This window comes from Ixodes scapularis, unplaced genomic scaffold, assembly GCF_016920785.2.
Source record: "Ixodes scapularis isolate PalLabHiFi unplaced genomic scaffold, ASM1692078v2 PGA_scaffold2__306_contigs__length_199485367, whole genome shotgun sequence".
NCBI lineage: Eukaryota > Metazoa > Arthropoda > Arachnida > Ixodida > Ixodidae > Ixodes > Ixodes scapularis.
This window is the reverse complement of record NW_024609857.1, coordinates 163,802,025-163,825,976: the sequence shown is the minus strand read 5'-3', so window position 1 is coordinate 163,825,976 and position 23,952 is coordinate 163,802,025. Positions and strand designations below refer to the sequence as shown.

Below are 23,952 nucleotides of genomic sequence, written 5' to 3'. Positions count from 1 at the left end.
CCGCAGAGAAGACTAGAACATGCGCTGTTCGTACCAAACTCCCTAGATGTTTTGGCCCAGCTACAGTAATTAAAATATTTTCATCCTTTCCGGTTTCGGTTTCTGTTTGAGCGGGGGTGCTGCACTGGTACGAGTAAATGGTACTTACTCTGACTGTGCTTCAGAGACCAGCTCGACTACAGTGTAGTACAGTACGTGTCTGTAGTACAGCACACTTCTCCTGCTGTAACGGACGGAGGTGCGCTCAGTGGCAATCTCAAGTCCACATAAATATGAGTGGAAGTGTCGGCATTCACCGCTAGGTGTGGCAAAACACCGCCCAATAAAATATTACGTTATCAATCCACGCCAAGCACGCATCGAGCCAATATCGAGCCAATAGAAAATCCACGTGGTCGTCAGCAGAACAAGACGCGAGCCCGCGGGTCGCAGGTCGTCACGGGCCGCATGGACTTGTTTGAAGCGGCGGCGGTAATTCCGTGCGTGTTCCTTTGTGTTGTGCACTGCTTTGGTGGCTCACTTGTGAATGTTCTGCAGCCTGCAGCAGTCGTCAGAAACGGTGACGGTTGCCGCGCTGTTGATGGTATGTCTTGGCTCGCGGCCTTCTTTGTTTTTCGTTGTGGGAAATTGTCTCGGACACTTTCGACTGGGGTTTGACCACCTACGTTTTGCATTCCGTGTGCACTGCCCTGTATTTAGAGCGGGAGCTCTTATTCTCTGTTCGGCGTCATGTGGGTGAGAATAAGATTTCGTGGAGACAAAAGAACCTTGTCCGATCGGGAGTTGAAAAGCGTCCTCTCCTGCCTGTGGCCAGAGCTAATCTCGGAAGATTTTCCGTCCCAACAACCAACATACTAGGGTCGTCCTCGTGTGCACTAAGCCCCTGAACTTGTAGCGCTCTCTTTCAGTTGTGCACCACGTTGGATAGACGAGAGCAACCCATTTGATTGTGTTTCTAATGTTTCTGCAAAGACTTTCTTGCTGACAAGTTTATTTCACTTAAATAGCTGCTACAGGCACCCACATTGTAATTTCTTGTTCTGACAAAATTAGGCTTACGTGGACGTCGGCTCATAGAGAAATTTTGTTTTTCTTAATTGACCTTTTTCAGAGATTGCTGGGCGCATGCGCCAACTCCGAGAGAGAGGAGGAAAGGGAAAGGCGCCATTTTCGGTGGCGCCTTTGAGTCGTTCAGGCAGTCCTGGTTCCGCTTCACTTTCTACGCTATTCTCGCGGCTTGGCTTCATAGTCGTCATGCCTCACCACTGCACAGCTGTTCAGTGGCACAAATAGCAGCAACAGTGGTTGAAATGTAACATTTTATGGAGGTCCAGCAGCCTTTTGCGGGTGGTGCACGAAAGCACCCGACGTCAAACACCGTGCCCTTTCTGTCTCTTTGTCTTCCAAAAGACAAAGCCTTTCGAAAGCCTTTTTTTAAGAAGCCTATGACGCGAATCCTCCGTGTCAGGTGGCCAGGTCCTCAACGTGACGGCGGGACATTCTGCTTTTAGTTAAAATACAGTAAGTGTTCACGATAGGTTGTACAACGTAATTATAACGTACCCGATACTCGAGTGAATAAATGAATAAAGCTTTCCGTTCTTTCAAGCATGCGCTATACACATTCGCATCATGCCAAGTTAAAATTTAAAAAAAAAAAAAAAAAAAGAAAGAAATCGGTTATTGGCGAAACATTTAAAGCGTGCGAAATGGATTCAAGCCCCAAGGAGACTGAACCATGACGGAACGCCTTGGAAACCAACAGTGAGCTCCGCTGTTTGCAGGGCCCACTTTGTTGGAGGTTCGTAAACATGCTGAATTCAAAGCGAGATTGTTTTTACCATACTGTTCCTTACATTTTGACGGTACAGGTGAGCATTCGTGATATGAAGACCGCCTGGATTTCACACTGTGCGAGTTTATTTACACGATCCCGGGTACGGCGATGCCCCGTGCGCTTGCGCGTGCGCTACAAAGGACGGCGAAGTGACGGACGCAGTAAGCTTGCATAACTTAATTAAGCAATCTAGCAGAGCAAAATCAGCTGTTTGTAGTGGCCGGGCCTCATAAACGGAGCTCCCAAGATCCTCACAAGGTGGATAATTGAGTCGGGATCGAAACTCGTCATCATCACTTTCTTTACGAAACACTCTGCTTTGAAGGCCGACCCCTATTTCAGTTGCTTGCACGACGCCACACCAAAGTGACGATTAAGTGACTCGGAGTCGACAGTAGGAACCGATGCGGTGTCGGCGGTCTATCCATCTTTGAAGGTATAAAAAACAAACAAGGTCGTCTCTATTGTAGACAGTAGCTTTCGTTAATCCTCGAGGGTCGTCCTCTGCCATTTCGAAGTAAAGATGCACGCAAAGCGACGACTGGCTTGGCGCTGGCGCGGACCACGGAGCGACGGTACCGGAGCCTTCAATACTGCTTCGAGCGATTCCTGCGAAGGCGTGCCACAATCGTGACCAAACTCAGAAAAAGGTCAATTATCTTTTGATCCAAAAAACGTCATGTCCTCAAACTTCACCATCCTTTCCCAACCACTAGCATCACATTCTCTCGGAGTTTGAGTTTTTTGCGATGCATAGAATTTTTATTCGTGCCGGAAAACATGGTCTTCTTTTCTTGGTAACACATGGTATTTATTTACCCCTAGGATGACCCTTGGTCATGTGCTTCTCACGCAATCTGTTCAAGCTGAGCTTCGGAGATTGTTAGTTCTTGCTTCAGGAATTGTGCCTCAATTTAGCAGGATCTGGACATCTTTCTTTATAAATGAACTTAGACAGTGCTGATTCGCACATGTGCATTCTGAAATGTGCCTAGATGTGGGTCGTGGCCATTTTTGGATCTGCGCAGCTGATGTCACTTTGCCTCCTACATTTCTTGCTCATTTATTTGCAGCTTCAGCTTCATCACAGTTTCATCTGACTCCTTTGAGACCTTCAAGCTTCGCTTCACTGTCCGGACTCCGACGCATGTGCGACACGTCAGTAGTGAGTACGATGCTCCAAGTTTTCAGCCCCGTCTTGGGGTGGCAGACACTATTGGGTTCACGCTGATGTGAGGAGACAAGACATATAAGGGTATAACAAGGTTGCTAACATGAAATTGTTGTTGATGCTGCTTGTTCACCACTCACCCAGTATTTCTGGAAGGAGTTGTTTTGGACGATTGATAGGCCCGTTCGGCTGGGCAAGGGTCCAGCAATCACAGTGATGTGATTGCTGTGCCAATTGCGCCAAACTTCGCCGAGTGGCTAAGCCTGCTACATCCTGCTACATTTTGCCAAAATATGGGTAATCTGCGCCAAGCCTGCGCCAAAAAGCCAATTTTGGTCGCTTTTCAAAATCGAAACTAAACTGAATACCGTAATTGAGCATGCGTGTGTTATGTGGCGCAAGCAGCTGCCCGACAGGAAGTACCCTGCATCAATCGTCCATCCGGTCTTGCATGGTTTTCCCGCCGTCTCGCGTTTCACACTCGTCATCTCGTGGGTCACGTATCGCGTCTTTTTCAAAAATGTTTTCAACCATAGACGCGGGTGTGTGTGGACGCTCCAACGCAAGCATGCCTGTACCAGCCATGCCGTCATGCTGTGAAACGAAACCAGGTTTTTGCGTGGCGGCTGTTATTTTATGAGCTCAGGCACTCGCTCCTGAAAGCAATGGCTGTGGGAAAACTATATTTGTTCCCTGTCTTCCAGTCACCGTAGTCGCGCAACGTCGGGTGTTGCCGTGGCCACGTCGCTGCAGATATGGCGCTTTCTAGAATGAAACTAAGTACCGCCGCACGTTCACCAACATTCCTGTTGTTGTTTAAATCATACATTATTAAAAAAATTCCTCTTTAACTCAAAGACTGCTGTGTCGAAGTATTGATTTCCTAAGTTTCTCTCGGTGGGCTTTCTTTCGAGAAGGACCCCGGTACATGAAAAATTTGCCGCGAAAGAAAGTTGGTGTAGAGAAAGAAGTGAGCTAAAGCAAAGAAGGCAATGTCTGCACGCTGAACCCGCCCAGCGCGCTCGTTTGTCTCGAGTTCAGTCGTTGCACAATGCGCTCCAAGAACTTTTTGACCCTGGCTCGTGATGTCTTGCGTCAGTGCGCTCAGGTTCTTTTTTTTTATGTATGTTTAGCTTTTACTTTGTTTGCCGGCCTGGCAAACAAGCCGCTGGACTGTTTTTGGTTTTTTTTGTCAAATGCTCACAGTTACATTTTGCATCCAATTTTGGGAATCATTTGGCGACGGAGCAGATTGGCATGGTTTCGATTTCAATCAAACGGCCGTTGTCTCCGCTTGCGCAACGAAGCACACGAACTGCAAGCCTGCCGAAGTTGCCCTCATGTGCATGCGAACATGATTGCACGACAGAGGCACCAGCCGAGGCGCGTGCAATCCATTGTTTTACGTTTGCTTACTTTTGACGAAAATCTGGCATGTCGGCGACCAGTAAAACAGTGGCAAGTGGTTTTTCGGAATTGCTCGGCAACGCCTACAGCACTGTACACTTTTGGATGTCTCAGGAGTAAAAACACGAGCAGCGAGTTCCGTCACAACACGTCACATCAGAACTCAACACAAAGTGCCCTTTGTTTGTACAGCATTTAAAACTAATACTTTTATTTTTCTAAAAATACCTGCTCCAAAAGCCACTTTTGCTGCTCCGAAACACTTCTTGGCTGCTCCAAGAGCCAGTTTTGCTGCTCCAAAACACTGTTTTGGCTGCTCCGAAAGGTGCTCCAAAATGGCTTAGGCCGATCACATCACTGGGAACACTGGAGCGATATTAGCGCCGCTGCGCCGCGGCTGAAGGTCGCCCTTATACGGCATTGTCTTGTCTTGTCGTGCTGGCAGTTGCAGTGGCAAGCAGCACATTGCAATGGTATTGCAGCTCCTGTCCTGTTCAAAGATGATTTTTATGTAGGCAAAACTTCACAAAGAAAGGTTGCTTGTGTGCCAGCAATGAGCTAATTTAGGGAGAATATTTGACTGCAAAGTGCATCCAGCGTCGGCTATGACATCCGCTTCAAGATAAATGCTGTTTTTTACTCCGACAGACCTCGGAGGTTCTTCATGTGAACCGCCTGGACATTTACCACCCATCCCTGCCTATAGCTTCTCTCCATCACTAATTTCCCAACTGTAATTTCTTTTTCTCCAACGCCCCGCAGGGGAGGGGGGGATCATTGTGATTGGTTTTTTGTCATTGTCACACATTACCATCATTCTCTCTGATGGCTCGTGTGGCCCGATTAGAAATGATCATCGAGTCTCTCTTCCTCACAATGCCTGGAACCTCCGCACAGGAAAAGAGTTTCACTAATTAAAGGGCACTTCCTCTTCATCTTTCATGTTGGGAAAAGTGCGCAGCCCTCTTCAGTATCATCTAGAAAGACCACATGTCAAATTTTACGATCGAATTTCGTCTATATATTTAATAAACTGGCCACCAAACTTTCAAAAGAGCCAAGTTGCTGAAATCTGCTAGCTCTAACGTGCAACGTGAGGCGCAATCAAAAGTGCAGTCAACACCACGGAGTTGGAGCAGCCAACATTGAGCCACTACGTCAGAGTCATGTCTACGTCATTCTCACATTTTGTTTGCTTTTACTTCTCAGAGTGAAATTGAACAATGGCGTCACGAGTTCCTCCTCCCGGTGTGGGCTCAACGGCGTCCACGTGATGACCGTAACACGGATGTGCGTGCTTGTCGGAGCTGGGAGGAGTCTGTTTTGTCTCGCCGCTGTTGTAGTTTGAGAACAACGTTTTGTTTACGATACAGGCGCAGGCCGCATCTCCGATGCCTAGTGAAGGATTCATAGGCTCACAATGTTGTGTTGCTGCCTGCACGAACCACCGGTTGACCAGCTTGAGAGTTGTCTTTCCCACGTTTCCACACGACAGTGCGCCTGAAGGTATGGACGGACATCCTGTCCGTCCATTCCTGGTGAAACTGCGGGAAGCCGTTGTTGCCAAATCGCAGGACAATGGTCTGTTCTGATTTCTTATGCTCTTGATACTAATAATTTCTGTTACCAACTAAATAGAAAAATGTGCGTGAAAATATCAGCTGTGCTGTGAAACCAAATTAACGTGCACTGGAGCATACTTGTCACTGCATTCCTAATTTCCGCTGACTATTTTGCTATTGACAACAAACGTGCAGTTTACTGTACAGCTTCATAAAGCTACACAATTCAGGCTACTAAAGCAGGAGACACATGCACGGTCAAACAACCATTGCGTCAATCGCACAATGTGCCGGGCGTTTCCCAGTGTGCAAGTATATGTTTTGTGCTCGTAGTAACATGGCGCAAAGACTCAGCTATTTTTGGGAAAATCAATGTGAACTTGGAAGTTTGTGCCAGACCTACGAAGGCATCTGGCGCACCGCAGCGGAGGTCTGGTGTATAATTTGGACCACCTGGGTATCTTGTGACGTGTATCGAGATCTCTGGTTACACGGTGCCTTTTCTGCAATAAGCCCACGTCAAATTGCGAGCACCTCCGTCGAGATTCCAACCTTCCATTTAGAGATGCTCAGGTTGAGCTATATTCCAAAACAATTTTTCGCATTAAAAAAAAAAGGAATGCGGTACACAGCTTTGATAAGCGCTGAAAACCCACCCGCAAGCGCACAGGCACGCTCGGTCGGCTTCATTGCCAAAAAAAGTCATCTCTGTGTTACAAGCTTACGATGCATCAGTTATAACTTGCTTCACGTAGTGTCTACGGAATATGGACGGTCCCTTCCTGTCGAAAGCTTTGCTGTTGCCAGACTTTTGGTGACAGATTATAGTGGTGTGTAGGAGGAACGATAATTTGGCATGTCATCTCGCACAGCAGAGCTTCGTGGGCTGTGCGATGATTTTTGTAACTAAGCTCTATTGCATCAACGTTATCTTGTCCTCAAGATAACTTTGATGCTACATCAGTGAAAAGTGCGGAGCAGACGACACTTGAGCTTTGCTCTACGTTCGCCCGCCATTGCGTAGAGGACCACGTGACCTTTCGGACCACGCTTTTCGATGTGACTTGGACATGACTGACGACGCAAGGCCAATGTTGTTTGTCGCAACCAAAGTATCGGTTTTGGTATCTGCTGATGTTTAAACTAAGATTGCACAAATAATATTCCACATTTTGTGAATCCAAAGATATAAGGTTGTTTAGTAGTGCTTCGGGAATTGTAATGACATGTAAGCGTAAAATTTGGGGAATTGAACGGAGGTGCCCTTTAATTCTCTCCCTCCGTGAAAAGTATGGTGAACTCAGAGTTTCTAATATAAATTTTCAGTTATTCACCTTGGTGAATCAGGTAGTCTGTAAATAGTTGTCAATGCATGCAGGTCGGTGCGCAGTATGAGCTATGATTCTCTGCCTAATTTTACCGCTTCTTTTCCCGCTTAGACGCCACCTTTTGTAAGCATTGGGAACAATGTTGGTGGGTAGGCTAAGTGTGCTTGGTTTTCGTTTTAATAGGGTTACTGAATATCCCAGTTCCTTTGTTGGCAACCTCAAGGAACCATTGCATCTGTGAACATAACAATTAAGTGTTTTTGCAATACCGATTTATGCGAGAAGACGAGGAGTCTAAAATTCACCCTATTCTCCGCACAGCCAATTTATGCTTCTTGGCATACTTTCTGAAATTATCTCTTATGAAACTATTCAAACTTTATGGCAGACACTTTCTTTCGTGTTTAAGACACTCATGGCAGTTGACCAGTCATGGGTAAGTTACTTTTAAAAAGTAATTCGTTACAGTTAGTTTCAGAAAAAAGTAGCGAAGTTACCATTACAGTTACCACAACAAAAGAATAACTCGTTACAGTTACTTTAAAAAAGTAACGACATTACTTTTCAGTTACTTTTCTATAACACAAAAATTAAGGAAAAACTAGTGCTTGAAAGAAAAAAATAGACATGAATCAGTTGGGCTTCCACCATAGCGGTAAATTCAAACTTAATAATTTAGCTGGAAAATTAGTCAATATTATGAAAAGAATAAAGACCAAAATTCAACTGGATGTGTTTTCTCAGATTTGAACACGAAGACTTGTTGTCGGAGTACTCCCTGTTGCAAAATTTGCCTACTGCGGACAAATAGTTAGCAACCGCCTTCACCACAGAAAAATACTCTCTGTACGCCGGCCATGCTAGTTCTTTGTTCTCATCAACATCTTTATCCTTGGTAGCACTAGCACATTGCTGGCTCGTTGACGGTTGCGCTGGGATCATGGACTCCTTTGATATATTTCAGTTCGTACCCGGCAAACCGGAAACAAGCCCTGCGCAAACGGCAGTAAATTTTGCCTCGACCGTTGAAACTACGCCGGAGTAGTGGCACTAATCAAAATACGAAACATACGAAGTTCTCTCCACGTGTATTGTTGTCTCACGGTTGATTCACCCGATTAAAAAGCGTGCGCATAAAAAAAGAAAAACTGCAACCGAGATAGTACTTCAATATACTAAGATGTAAGTGTTCAGTCACAAAGTACGAGCAAGTGCGTAAAGATAACTACATTATTTTTTTTCATCAAATCTACACGTGGCTATATTCAGATAGTGACTCGCGAGAAAGAACGTATTCTCAAGTTTGTGCAAGGCCAACTGACACTCGAAATGTCGGAACAGACAATTTGAAAAGTGCAAGGAATAGCTAGATTATACTCGTTCAATGATATATTATTCAAAAAGAACTGAAAAGTAATGACAAATGTAATGTCGTTACTTTCATCGTTACCTCAGAAAATGTAATAGAACTACAGTTACAAGTTAGATTCTTAAAAAGTAACTCGTTACAGTTACAAGTTACCGAAAAAGTAACGAAGTTACAGTAACGCGTTACTACCCAAGACTGCAGTTGACTATGCAACAATACTTGGTACCTTCTCTTTTAGCCTTCGGCACTCCATTTTCGAAAGCAAGAGGCTGATATGACGAGCCAGGCAGCCTCCCGCCTCGTATGCTCAGTCAACTGTACGCTGAACCTATAGCCCAGGTAGTGGTTGGCACAGCATGTATTTTTCTATTCGCTCCAACCCTGGTGACACTGTTATTGTCACATCAGCGCGTTTCCCAGGTCACTCTGAACGCAACCTACGCTCTAAGAAAAAAAGGTAGTCATATGTGACTAGCTTTGGGGTGGTAAAAAGTTGTCCCAAATATAACGCCCCTGCGGTAAAAATGATGACCCCACACGTAGTCAAAAAGCAGGTAGCCCAATTTGACTACCCCCTAAAGCAACATGGCGGCCGGTTAGTGAGGCTCGAATTCCCCGGTAAGGCCTAGTGAAGAGCACGGCTTTTCGGCTGAGTGAGAAAATAGAGCGCATGCGCCTATTCGGCGTCTTCCAAGCGCCATCAGACACTCTAAACATCCGTCCCCAGACACCGGTATTGTACCTATATCCTGTAAGGATGGCAGTGTGTGTGCCGGAATAGTCGCGATTGCCTCCGACCGCATCTCGCTAGATTGACTATTTTTAGCACCGGCGGAGTATGCTCAAAAAAGAAATTGTTATGTGAGGAATGGGCATGCTGACTTTATTGAACACAACATATGCTTGTCGTATGCGGTGATGAATCGCTGGGCACCTTCGTCGACACCGACAAGACGTTCAACTCGCACAAACGCTAGCGCTATTTTTTTTTTAAAATTTCTATCTCTTTGTTTGGGCCTACCCCTACCGACGTGGTTATCCATTCGTGCGCGTGTGTGTGCACTTCGCAGCTGTTCGACGCAGAACGAGCATTTAGGTGACTGAGTGGCACAATTATTATGATTGTTCTCAAACTGAGAGACAGGTACATAAGGGAGGCCAGTGGACCGCAGGCCAGCTGTTTTGGAATATACAAATAGCAGAAGCGCGTACTGCGATGTTTACTCGTCTATTATTTTTATATAGCCTTTGTTCTTGTCATGAGCAACACTGGATCTCTCCGCTGCCACCATTTCGTAGTCGAGACAGGTTAACGACGACAACTGGTTTATTGCATACAATACATTGTCTTGTGGGCTGTCGGGCTGGTGGCATGGATTACATGATGGGCCTTGTCTGCTAACCCTCTTTCGCATCTTCTTGCTGGTGCTTGCCTCATCAGGTGCTGTGCTCAATGGTGGGCTCCGGTGTTGCCCACAGCAGTTCTAAATCACTATAGAAAAAGAACAAAACAGAAACAGGGTGACAAGCCTGTAACAATGTAGCAAAGAGATGTTTTAGGCTGGCTTGACACGAAAAATCTTTTTCAACATTTTGACATCGCAAGGCAAGCACAATTATGGAACGTTGTGGGTCGGTACCTAATCGACGCCCGATCGGGACGTGCCTCGCTCGCTCCCCAACAAGTCACTCACGCAGTGTGCGCTTTGACAACACTTTACTGAAACTCACTCGTTGGTGGTCAGCGCCCTGTCCTTTGTCCTCCTCGTCGTCGTCCTCGTCGTCATCGTCACGCACACGCTCACACTGTCCGGTCCGCAGGTTCCGAAGAGGACCCCCCTTGTTCCGCTCCCCTTTTTGTATCCTCGCCCCCACCAATCACGTGCCCCCCACGACCCGTCCACGTGAACACCCACGCACCTGCCACGGGCCGCGCACAATACCCGAGTGGGGATTACGCGCCGTACGGTGACGCGCCCCCGTCCAGGGATCCGGGTGAGCACGGAGCGGGCGGCTCGGCCTTGGCAGGGCGCGGGAGGAACGGGCGAAGGGGAAGGGAGATGCGGGAAAGACAGGGCTCCAGGGTGGCGCGGCCGGACGGATTCCCACAACGTTCACGGTCTAAACCAACAAGCATGCCCCACCAAAGGATTGAGGATCCATTCCACCACCTGGTCTTGGTCTGACGAGCAGATGAAATCTCGTTGCATTTCGAAGTCGCAATAGCTGCAATTCCAGTCTCTCGAGTTCACAAGCAGCAGCTGCTGAAATAGTGACCTGATATTTTTGCTATTATCACCATCAAAAATACAATTTGTTCATGCTGTATAGACCCAAACTTTTAGAGTGATAATATGCAACTATGCCTATGTCTTGCTGAAGCATCTGGAACCATAAGTTACAAAACCAGAAAAACGAAAACAATCAAATTTTGTTGTCAATTAACCTTCTGACCCTGCAGTAATAATGAAATTAAACTACAAGCATATACAGATAAATAAATGTGTTTAATATCTATCTTAAATGAATTGCTATAGTTTTATTGTAAATGTCCCATTCTTGCTAGCACATTAAACAGTCATTAAAATGTGACAGAGGCATCTTGGGACGTTTGGGATGCGAGCCACCTCACCACAGTGTTCTAAAAAAGCGCGAGGTCGGCTTCCAATTTTCAGTACCCCCTTTTTTGTTTTCTCGTCGTACAAGTTATTTTTACGGTGGCTATCCACACACATTCTCTAATATCTCTGAGCATTGGTTGGCCTACCCTATGAGGATTTTTAACCAGTTATTAACCCTTTGATGCCCAAACTACTTTCCCGATGAAACTTTCTGGGTTAATTCAAAACAAGTAAAAAAACGATTTGCAACAAAAATAAAAAAATTGGCTTTAATGGTTATGCTTTTGTGGAATGTTGCTCCTGAGCTACATTGGGCATCCCGGACCACTACTTAGTGTGAAATGCCATAAAGCAATTTTTGCTGGGGATCAGGCAGAGATGCACGTTGCACTTGCTGCAGTAGAGGAAACTGAATCCTTTTGAGCAGGACCTGCAGCGTTGCCTTTTTTTCCAAATGACTGGCCAGTGCTGAACACCGTCGTACCGAACATCGTCCACTGGCTTCTGGATTCTTGGATGCTTAGCGTTTTGATTTGGCGATGCTTCGTCCTCTGAACGAGACTGCCATTTTGTTTATTGGCATTTCTCAAGCCAAGCGCCTCAGCCACATGCTTCCTGAAACTTAGCAGCGAAAGTGGCTTTCGGGTGTCTGTCGCCTTGCAATGACGCTTGTAGAGCAACCAGGCATTCACGATGGACACATCAATGGTCCAGTATAAGGTCCAGGACACATCAATGGTCCAGTACCACTTTCGTGACTTGTGGTCGGTGCAATATAACTCGATGAGCATATCTGCGAGGTCGACACCTCCCATTGAGTCATTGTACTGCAATTGGTCGAGTCACTTCTATCTATTTTTTTCTTTGTTGCTCCAACGGGTGCACGTGTCAGTAGGCTGAACGCCAGCGTAACTTGACACCAATGTACAGTTGCATTGCCGAGCCACTTGATGACTTGAACCCCACTTTCAGCATCTAGTTTGTAGTCCACGGCACCCCTACCTTGACTTTTTAGCTCAGAGCCAAGGGGCATTTTCCAGTTCGGTCTGACCTGACAGTTCCCCACTGACAGGTAGCCCTCTTTTTTTAGATGGTCAACCAGACGCAAACTGGAAAACCAGTTGGCGAAGAAGACTTTGTGGTTTATCCCTTGTGGCAGGTCCCTGACAAGATCAAGAACAATATCTCCAGAAATCCCTAATCCATGGTCCGTTGCAGTGCCTTTACCTTCATAAATGACAAAGTCGTGCATTATGCCCAACGAGCTGGCCCTCGTGAACCTTGAAGCCCCATTTGTGTGGCTTCGCTTTGATGTACTGCTTGATCTGGCTGCGGCTCTTGAATGGTATGATTTGCTCATCGGTGCTTTGTTTTTCTTCTGGTGGCACCAGTCTTAGGTTCTGTCGGAGCGCATCTATAATGGGACGGACTTTGAAGAGCTTGTCATGTCCCTCGCTTCCTTTTGGTTTCTGCTCCATGTTGTTGTTCATGTGTAAAAAGCGATGTATCTCCTCAAACCTGTTCCGGCTCATCAGGTCTGCAACAGGTGCATATCTTCTCCCACCCTGCCAGAACATTCTGAACTGCGGCATTTTTATAACACCACAGAGCACAAGGATAGATAAGTACTTCCTCATCTAGACGGTGGTTTTTAAACCGCAAAAGACTGAGAAGAGAAGGAGGGGACAGGACAGAGCGCTTACTTACAACTGTCAAATTTAATAGAGCATCTAGAGAACGGCAAGGTGGAAGTGGGGTTCAAGTCAAGGAAGAAAAGAAAGATGAAATTAAAGTCACTGCTGCTAAAAAGAACATTATTAGTTTAATAAATCGAAATAAAAATTATTTTAACTCCAGCCGAAGGCAAAGTACTTGTCACGTAAAAAAACTCTATACTACAAAAAGCAAAAGAAAAAGAAAAACATGAAATAGAAGAGAAAAAAATTACGCTGAGCAAATGGCTAAACCGTCTTCAGATAACACACCGCTAGAACTGAAGTTCTCTCTGTGTTTCAGGTCTTCAGGGGAAACACCGAAGGAACTGAAGTTCTTTTTGTGTTAGGGTCACTGATGGCGCGCTTATGCACTTGTCGCCACTGGTGAGGATGACTTAAGCCTCGTACAGTTCTCTGGTGTTTTTGTCACGGAACCGCTTGAGAACTTTGGTGTAGTTGAATGTTGGTGAGCATTTGCAGTCTCTGACATGCACCGCAAGATGTCTTGATGGTGCTGATTTTAATGTTTGGGCTTGTTCTCTTTATCTGGTATTAATACATCGCCCCGACTGACCTACATACACTTTGCCGCATGTAAACGGTATTTGATATACCACTCCACTTTGACATTCCACATACTTGAGTCGATGTTTTACACTGCACTCTGCCTGTTGATGCTGTTGGCAATTGATCTTAGGGCAGAGCCTTTTTAGTTTGTCCGGAGCTGAAAGCACAACTTGGACTTGAAACTTCGCAGTTGTTCTCTTCAAGTTGTGGGACAAGCGGTGTATATATGGCAGAACAGTCGGTCGGTGTTTCTTTCGTTTTTCAGTGTCACGTTTTTTTATTTGAGGTCATCAAGGATTCGGCGACGTCATATATTATGGAATTCGGATATTCCGACGCTTTCAGTCTTTGCACTTGAGCATCGAAGCTTTCCCCCACTGAGTGCATGCAAGATTTTTTAAGAGCTGTATTCAGGCAATTTTTTGTGATTTCTATTTTTATATTTTTGGAGTGAGCCGAATCATACTGTAAAAGACCTTTCTTCGATCGAGGGGAATACGTCCAGCAAGTGTGGTTGTCGGAGAACACCAGTCTTAGATCTAAAAAGTGGAGTACGGAGTTCACTGGTGATTCTTGGGTGAACTTGAGACCTTGGCCATTTTCTAAAAAGTTAGATTGGATGATGTTGAATATTTGCGTCTCATTCTCACTTGGGCGATGTTGAAGGAGAACGAGGTAATCATCAACATATCGAAAAATATGAGATACATGGCTGTTGGAAAGTGTACTGTCTATTGCCCGATCACATTGGGACAAGTAAATATCACATAATATAGGTGCCACACAGGAACCTATACATATACCTTTCTTTTATAGGAAAGAATTACTTTCAAATGTGACGACTGTAGCAGAGGGGTAGAACTTTAAAAGTTCTAAGAAGGACTCTACCGGAATGCCACGCTTGTTTTGAAATGAAATAGTTCCATTGGCTTCAATACATTCACTTACTGGTGCAAATAATTTGATGTGAGGTACTGAGTAAAACAGATCCTCCACATCAAATGAGAAGCCAAAGCGCACCGTCATTGCATTTAGTTGCAGATACTTAATAAGTTCCTCTGAATTTGTTATTAGGAATGGGTCATTCAGCTGGAGATTCGACAAATGGCTTAAGAGGAACCGTGACATTAAACCCTGCCAAGACCCTTTCTCAGTGACCACAACTCGGAAAGGACATTCGTCCTTGTGTGTTTTTGCCGTGAAAAACATATCCAAATGGTCCTTTTTCGTAGCAGTAATTGTCTTCCTCAATTGCTCCAGCTCAAGCCTGTGGCACAGTTGGAGTGCCTTTGCCTTCACTCTCTTGGTTTTGAAATCATGCAACTGGTTAAAGTTTTTCTCTATGGGCTTCCCTGCTTTTTCGAGGTAGAGTGACCTAGGAATGACAACGAAACCTCCTTCTTTATCAGAAACTAGAAGGCTTAGGCTATTCGTTTTGAAATAATTGACAATAGAAGGAATTCTCATATTCTTGTCATTAACTTGACCAGTATGTAGCAGCACATCAACACAATCGTCCACACATCGAACTCTATCAGTTTCTTGGGCCTTAGCCGCTATGTCGTGTATCTTAGACACCAGCTGTACGCCCTGCATTTTTGGTGGTGTGCAAAACTTTGGACCTTTTTCGAGTATCTTGCCTATATCTACGTATTGTAGCATCCCCCAACAAGGTTACGTATTCTCCCTTGCGTTGGTTATTTTGGGCACGGAGACTTCTAATATGCGGAATATATGAAGACCACAGGAATTCCGTCTCCTTACTTGCTCTGTCAAGGAAGGCTCTGTACCTTCGTCCTCGGCCGCCACCGGGGTCTCCACAACCGGCAAGAGCCCAGAGGCAAGTTCTGAAGTAAGGGACCTGCTTCCACATCTCGGAGTGAACGATCTTGCATATTCTTTTTGTATGATGTTGAGAAGGTCTTCCAAAGCCAAACAACCCAACCAAGTCCGGTGGAACCGCACCATGTCTGATGGCAGCAGAATAGAATCTTGCTTTGCATGTTGTGTTGGCGATCACGCTGATGTAAATAGAAATAGAGTCCAGAGGGGAAAAACAAGGAAAAGGGCCCATTGTAGAAGAAAGAAATTGCATCAGAATTAATTTTAATCTCGGCAAAAATTAAAGTATGCTAAAGCTGGGGCACATTATTGGAAACCGGAAGTGTAACACAGACGTAATGACGCATAAAGAAGACAAATACCTGAACATTAGCCAAAAAAAAACATCCATGAGCACCGAGACACAAATCAAATATGTGTCAAGAGCCTTAGCAATTGTTCGGGTTAAGCTTGATTGCAATAGTGCCTTGCCATTTCTTCTTTACAGCAATTTACTCACCTATCAAGTCCCTAACTCCCTCTTCGGGAAGCCTCCCCTTCGCTGCAGAGCCAGTCAGGCAGCAGTTCGTAAGGGCCTCCGTCCCATACACTGCGACCGTAAGGTCCTGTGTGAAGATTGACGGCTGCTTGGAGTACAAGTTTCAGGTGTGCCTCGGGAACAACGATGTCTCCAAAGGATGTCTGAAACATTGGGCCAGTTGGTTCATTGTATTAAATGTTTAAAAGCGCCAAAAATAACAAGGACTAAGACAAAGGTAGACAACACAAGGCACACTCACAACAGTTGTTTATTTGGAAAGAACATTAACTACAGTCTAAGCTCGTTATAACAGACCTCAATTTTGACCAAGATTTTGGTCTGTTGTAAAAGGAGTAGGCTGTATGCAGATATGAAGTTGAGTCAATGGCACATAGAGGAAAACCAACTGAACTTCACAAATCAGTATGTTTTATCCAAATGTCTCTTGTAACCAGGTCTGTTATAATGAGCTTAGACTGTATATAAGCCCCATCGGCCAGCCAAGTCATCATCACTCCGAGCAAAGCATTTTTGTTTAGTAGGGTGATTGATGACTCACCTATACACACTCTTCCTTTTGCCAAATGTTCGTATGCCTCGGGCAGTTCTCTGCTTGCCCTGTCATTGTATCTAGCAAGAATGTTAACATCATGTAACACCGGGGAGCAGGAGCACCTACTGCAGTGAATGGCGAGGTGGCCAGCTGGGCTAGCTCGCGTTGCAGCAGCGTGCTCACGGGCACGGCCATTCGCACGCCTGCCCATCTGGCCAATATACACTGCTCCTCACAATAGTGGTATCTGATACGCAATGCTCGAGGTACACTTTTATTCTTGTGTTTTATGCTCAGATGGCTGCTCGGGGATCTTGATTCTGTGGCAGAGCCAATCCATCTTACTAAGAGCCAACAACACGGCAGGAATGCGGTAGCACTGACCAACTTTCTTTGTGTGGCGCTGAGTGTAAGTATTGTACCACAGCTGGTCTCACGAGCATGTTTGCTTATGCCTCTGAACTTTTTTAACAGGCTTTTGGCGACCTGAATTAAGCGCCGTTCACACACTTGCAACCGAGTATGAATAAGAGACATGACCGGTTTTTAAGCCTCTTGCGTTGGCGTAGGACGAGATGCACTGCTGTGGAGCAGGTTGTGCGCCGTCGCAAGAGGCTTAAAGGGACCATGAAATGATTTTAAAATCGAATTTCATCCACCGCACGTCGTAAAAGGTGTGAAAAGGAACACAAAAACACAAGACTAGGGAGCCAAAAAAAATTATTTGCTATAGAACTTTTAAAAGAAAACTGGACTCTTTTGCGACTTCTTTCCTTCGAAAGCTCTGCCTTTTCACTACGATGCATACGCAGAATCGGTGCACGTCAGCCGAATCCACATCGCCTATTGGGTAAGAGCCTACCTCACCAGCACCGCGATCGTAAACAATAAATAGCCGGCGAATGTTTCCTAAAAGTTTTGTTAAATAATATTCAGATCCACATTTTGTAGCATAATTAGAGATGTGTGGCGAAAATTGCCAAATTTGATAATGCTGAGAGCCAAGCGCCATCTATCGTGTGGTAAACGAAGCAACTACTGCGCGTGCGCAGTAGGGCAGGGCCAAGTTGAGAACGGTTATTTCCTTTGGTTTCCTTCCTCTCAAAACTCGGACTGACTGAACGTTTATTTTTCTACGTGTTCATCTCGCGCGTGCCGACTTCAAGCAGCAAGAAAGAAATGTACTTAAAACAAACCACGACGAACAAGAACGCTGGATCCACAAACACCCGAGAAGAGCGACAACAGCCGCGAATCCCGCTCCGACGAAACTCTCAGAATATAGGCCTAGCAGGCACTCCGACTCGGCGCAGCGTTGCTTCGTCGCAAGACCGTCTGCCTACGACCGGCTGGCGTACTGAATGGAATATGCCCGCGCTACCCTTGTGGACCCTTCCGTATTATAGTTTGATCGCTGACCTCAATTTTAGGTTAAGAGGTGAGGTCAATCTCTTCCCCTTGTTTTCCGAGGCAGTGTTGACGAACACTCGTCGATCCTCTCCTTGTTTTGTGTGATATAGAGCTGAAATAAACGCTGTATGGATTACCTTCGTAGCACGGTATGTACACTTTGTTATTGGTATGCCATTTTTATTCTGACAGACTGCACGTCACTGTCGAGCTGTAACAGTTCGTGGGAGGTATACGTGCAATACCGGTCCAACCTTTCTTTGCCGAGTGTCGCGTCAGTATCGAGTTGCAATTGTAAAAGATCGGTCCCGAAGCGCTTACCAACAGCGCGAATACAGCACTTCATCAAACGCGCGCGTCCGCTCCGAGTGTGAACAGGTATTTACGTGGCTCTTGCTGACAGTTCAAACGTATCTTTTTTAACGTCGGCTCGCTCCTGCATCTCCGAGACCGCGAAAAACGCCGCGGCAAATTGTTCCCATCTGCACTTCCCAACAGGCATACCGGCGTATGGGACTAGTCCCATGCTGTCGCTGTAGCGCAACGTATCTCATTGAATTTCGTTCAGCTGCGATGCGGCGATGAGAGGCGCCGATTCAGAAAATACGTCGGTGACATCGGCGCAGTAAAACCCACCGGCGCACCCCAACTCACTAACGCTCCCATCTCCTACTGCTGAGAGAACTTCCGGTTCCGGAAACATCGTACGTCACGGCTTGTTTTGCGGTCAAGAAAAAGTCGATATTTCATTAATTTTTTGTGTAGAAGTTAATAAACCGAGACGAAAACGGATGCCTGTTCGGCATTCAGTGAACATTGACGGTTTATTGTAAAAGTTATGTGGAAAAAGTAAAAAAGTCATTTCATGGTCCCTTTAAAAACCGGACTTGTCTCTCTCGGTTGTACTCAGGTGCAAGTGTGTGAACGGCGCTTTAGACACATCTGTGGCTAGCCTGCTTCTTTCAGTCGTGCAATCTGTAGCAGAAAGCTATCTTGTACAGAATGGCCACACGATTTCTTCAGAGGTCTTTAAATACGTTAACACTGCCACTTTTCTTTTTCTTCTTTTAAGGGGCATTGCCAATGTTTTTGGAGGCCTCTTTCAAGGAATCTTGTGGCCATTCTGTACGGAATAGATTGCGCGACAGAAAGCCTCCACGCAGATGTGTCTAATTCAGGTCGCCGAAAGCCTGTTAAAAAAGTTTGAAGGCATAAACAAACCCGCTCGTGAGAAGTCCAAGGTGAGACCGGCTGCGATACCATACTGTCGAGATCAGTTGTAACGAAGTCGGTTATAACGAAATAGCGGCTACAGCGAAGGAATCACGATTTCCCCATTCCCTTTTGCACTTCGTTAACTGAATTAGGTTTAAACGAAATAGCGAATATAGCAAAGTGATTTCTGATTCCCATTGTCTTCATTATAACCGGTCTCGACAGTACTTACATTCAGTATCACGCAATTAAGGAAAGTCGATCAGCGCTACCGCATTCCTGTGGTGTTCTCAGCACTCAATAAGATGGTTCGGCTCTGCCACAGAATCAACAGCCCCAAACAGCCATCTGAGCCTTGCAGCATAAAACACAAGAATAAATTTACTGAGTCTGCCTCAGGCATTGTGTATAAGATACCACTATTGTGAGGAGCAGTGTATATTGGCCAGACGGGCAGGTGTGAATGGGCCACGCGCCATTCACTGCAATAGATGCCACTGTTCCCCGGTGTTGTATGATGTTAAGATTCTTGCTAGATACAATGACAAGACAAGCAGCGAACTGCAGGAGGCGTACGAAATTTGGGCAAAAGAAAGAGTGTGTAAGTGAGGCATCAATCGCCCTATTAAACAAAAATGCTTTGCGCGAAGTAATGATGACTAGGTTGGCCGATGGGGCCAAGTAAGTAGCTATGGTTCTAATAGAACCTCTCTAACAGGCACATTTTTTGCTAGAACCTGTGGCTCATTCACACTTCTAAAAAGCACTCCAGCTGCCGATCGAATTTGCTCGTCAAAAAAAAAGACTATAAACTGTTCAGGCTTGTTACCCCGCCGTGCCCGTGCAATGTACTTGGGAAATCAGTTTCCCAACTACAACCCTGCCATATGCCAGTGCTCGTCGGCGGAGGAAGTTAGAAGATCAGCGTTTAACAAACGCCGTGCCTTATTTCGAGTAGGTCACCTCTGCACATTGCCTGGCGACGACCAAGAAATATGCGAGCATCGAACGGAAACTGTTCACAGCACTGGGGTTCGATTTTCTTCTCGGCGAGAGTGAAGGAGCTAAAAGACCGTTTGCAAACACAATGCTTTACAGTGCGAGAAAAAGAAGAGTTGGGGGAGTCAATGCCACCCAGATACAAAGACTTAGCACTGGATTTTCTGTCACCAAAAAGGGTCCGCACAAAGCACAGATTGGAACACGAATGAAGCATCATCGTTCAGATGCGATTCATGTTCTCACTTAAAGGGGCACTGACATCCCAAAGGTCGTATTTATTTTTATTGTCTAAAACAATGCAAATTGCAGTCATAGACACGTAAAAGAAAACCGCATCGTAAAAAAAAAAATTCCCCAAGCGCGCGCGCGCCTTTTTATTTTTGGCGTTTGATTCTTCCACCACTCGCCTCCTCGCTTCTTTTGATTCGTGACGTCAAGAATCATGAAATTTATAAACTTTGTAGGCGACATCTTTATAACATTTAATAACTGCAATCCTAAAACATGTTTTTTAACGCAATTGCGAACGCACTACGGCCCTTCTTGAAATACCAAAAATCGGGAGTTCGTTGTGGTGCCGTCTCCTGGATTTGTATCCTCCAACGGAAAACAGGCGACTCTGCTCAAACCCGGTCCGCCGCAACGCCGGCGCTCGCTCCTTTCCTCCTCGCTTTGGGTCGCCATGGCAACAGCAGGGAGTGGTGAAAGAAAGTGGACTCTCAGGACTCCGCAGTATTTGACGTCAAGGCACCGGCGCCGATCGCGCGGGAACTTCGAATTCGGCATTTGGAAATTGTTTTTTTACTTCACGAATACTGAATTCCCAAATTTCAAATCTTGAGGGTAATGTCCCGGCATCGTTTTCAATCGTTTCGGATAATAAAAAAAAATATGATTTTGATGTGTCAATGCCCCTTTAATCGGCAGTCAAGGCTGACATGACACTCGTGTTCAATCCGCGCATCGCACCGACTCCTTTTAGGAGACATAAGAAATCGGTGCTAAAGCCTCGAGTTCGTCTAGGTTGTGTTGGTTTCGTCTGCCATGAAGTGTCAATCACCGACGAAAACAAAACAAAAAAGACATTGTTGTGTCATCTGTTAAGCGAGATTTAAAACAATCTGTGAATGTCTGCTGTATCACAAAGGATGCAGTAGACCTTTTTTGAAAGCTGCGCCTGCCTCCACTGGTGCCAAAAGGCAGCGTGCTGTCGCAAACCGGCTGTAGCTGACAACAGAAAGAGGGCAAGTAAGAAAAGGGAGTCGAGCGGCGAGGCCATTGCAATGTGAGGAGGCATGTGAGAGAGCCTTGCACGAGCCCTCGTGAAGTTTCTGAAAAAGTCCTTTTGACTTGCCGTGTTTTGTTCAGAAATGCCAAAATTCGTTTTCCTGTTGTAGAGTGTGACATCTGGCAATGCAATTCCTGCCTTCTGTCCTGATTGGGAAATTTTCTCCAGCAGAAAAAAAAAAAAGATCTCTGACCATTCTTCTTGCCGTCGGATATTTCCCACACTTCTGATGCCCAACGTCAAAAGTCTACGGTTGTGGTTCGAGCGTCAAAATAATCTGCTTAAATTCTGGCACCCAGCGTCGAAAAATTGGGCAGATTATTGTGTGGACCTGCAAATGTACATGAGCCATTAGGGTTAGGAACAAGACAAGATAAAAGGTGCACATCTTTAACTGCGATGTGAAGAGAGGAAATCGTTACATGCCGTGTTCTCCACAACACTCCCTTGAACCACGGGGCCAGTCACTCCACGGGTCTCCAGAGCTGCAACGAGGGTTGGCACACCTGCCAGTAGGAAGCATTCATCACAGTGACATTACAATTAGATATTCAAATTATGAAAAAATTAATGGTTAACAACCATCGTGTTGATGGTTGTTAACCATAAAGTAATAAAGGGGCTATGAAGTTTGACATAAGTTACACCTGGTTTAACATAAAGAAAAATTGAGAGAAAGTGCACACAATAAAAGCAGACACTGCACCAAACTTGCTCCTAGACTTCAAATTTTTTTAAATGAATGGTGAAAAAGCAGGAAGCTCTGAAATCTAAGCCTAAAATCCCATGCTTGACATGTGTATGCTCACCACAAAGAGACCATTTTTTAAATAATCCGAGCACTTTAACTTACGCTAGAAATGTCATGGGAACATATTTTCATCTTCAGGCTGATCTCCCTTCACACAGCTTCGCACCCCAATAGTCCATTTGCTATATTGCCAAGCACCCCGGCCTGCACTCAAGGAATCATCAGAACGGTGTTCCTTCAGCTCCTTAGTGATCACTAATTTCAACCAATTCCATGGTTACACAGCTTGAGCATAATTCGGAGTCACCCTGAAGAAGCGACTGATATGCCCCAAGGACCTGTCATTTCACTTTTAAACTTTATTGTCAATGTCAACATTTTTTACACTGGGCATTCGATCCACCTTTCAATCTGGCCGAACTGCAGAAATCTCTTACAATGTTATTATTTTGTGATTGTTGTTTTAGCAGGAATTGCTTAAAAAGCCGAGAATTCACAACAAAAACCAGGATTTAGCTCGTAGTCAGCGGGGCTGTTTATAGCATTTCTAACTTATATCAGCGTCTTTGAAGCTGTATGAGAATGATAATAATGTAAGAGATTTGTGTAGCTCATCCAGGTTGAAGGGTGGACAGCATGCACAGTATTAAAAATGTTGACATTGAGGAGAAATTTTAAAAAGCAATACAACAGGTCCTTGGGGTATATCAGGCGCTTCTTTAGAGTGACTCCGAATTACGCTCAAAAGCGGTGTAACCATGGATTGGGTCGAAATTACCAATCACTAGGAGCGCAAGGAACCCATGATTCCATGATTTCTCTAGCATGGGCCAGGGCGCTTGGGGGATATTGCAAATGGTTTATACCCCTAAAGTCTCATTTCTTGACCTTAGTCAGCTCACTTGTCTACTTCAGTTGCTGTTACTTTTGTCGTCGACATTGCACTTCTAGCGCACATCCAGTGTTTTTGTGCATATTTCACTGCTTTCGACACGGGCACTCACTTTCAACATGCCGCCTCACAAACAGTTCCCAAATTGAGACAGATCACTGTGGCCACTCCATATCACACCATGAGCGGCCTCATTTCACCTATGTACAGCAGCAAGTTTAAAGAGTGATGCACATGCTAATCCTGTATGCAGAATAGCAAATTGACACATGAAAGTTGACACTGTGAGTCAACATAGGAACAGCAGACCTCCAAACCCAAGAAGGATCGGCTCTCGCACTGCAATTCAATGCTTCACCATCACAGATGTCCCCTACCCTGATTTCGAAAAAGTATTCCTGTATCTGCATTCAGTTCAACTGAAAAAACTTATGGAATGACAGAAAATGGTAGCAGCAGTAGTACTCGTTTCGGGATATGAAGCAGCTTGTTAACCATTCAACGCAAAAACTTAAGGGCGTGCGTTCTACAAAAAAATGTTTAAACATTATTTTTTATTTCGCATACGCATTTTCAAGTGTGGCCTCCAGCACCACCATCTTGCTTGCTGGGGTGCACGTAAGTGCGCTGTGGGTCGTGCCATAATCCGATTAAGCCTTCTTAAGGCATCATACCGTGATCGGATTATGATGCAGCCCACGCGCTTTCTAGCAAAGAAGATAGCGGCGCCCAGAGGACGTACCTTCAAACGTGTATATGTAATCAATTACTAAAGTCTCTTTTGGGTGCAAATGGACCCTTAGACAAAAAATCTAATATGTCGCGAATTCGCAACATCGGGCAGTTAGGCCTGGACAAATAGGTTAGGCACATCGAAGCAGAAGAAAAAAAGTTTTTAGGAA

The 23,952-nt window shown here is 45.3% G+C and overlaps 1 long non-coding RNA gene across 1 annotated transcript; it reads left to right on the top strand.

Annotated features, from left to right (window-relative positions):
• The first annotated feature begins 498 nt into the window (after positions 1-498).
• On the top strand, positions 499-15,931 carry LOC120848053. The gene is made up of 3 exons (XR_005717537.3): positions 499-583; positions 2,911-3,002; positions 15,907-15,931. It is a non-coding gene; the product is annotated as an uncharacterized LOC120848053 (long non-coding RNA).
• Positions 15,932-23,952: the final 8,021 nt, after the last annotated feature.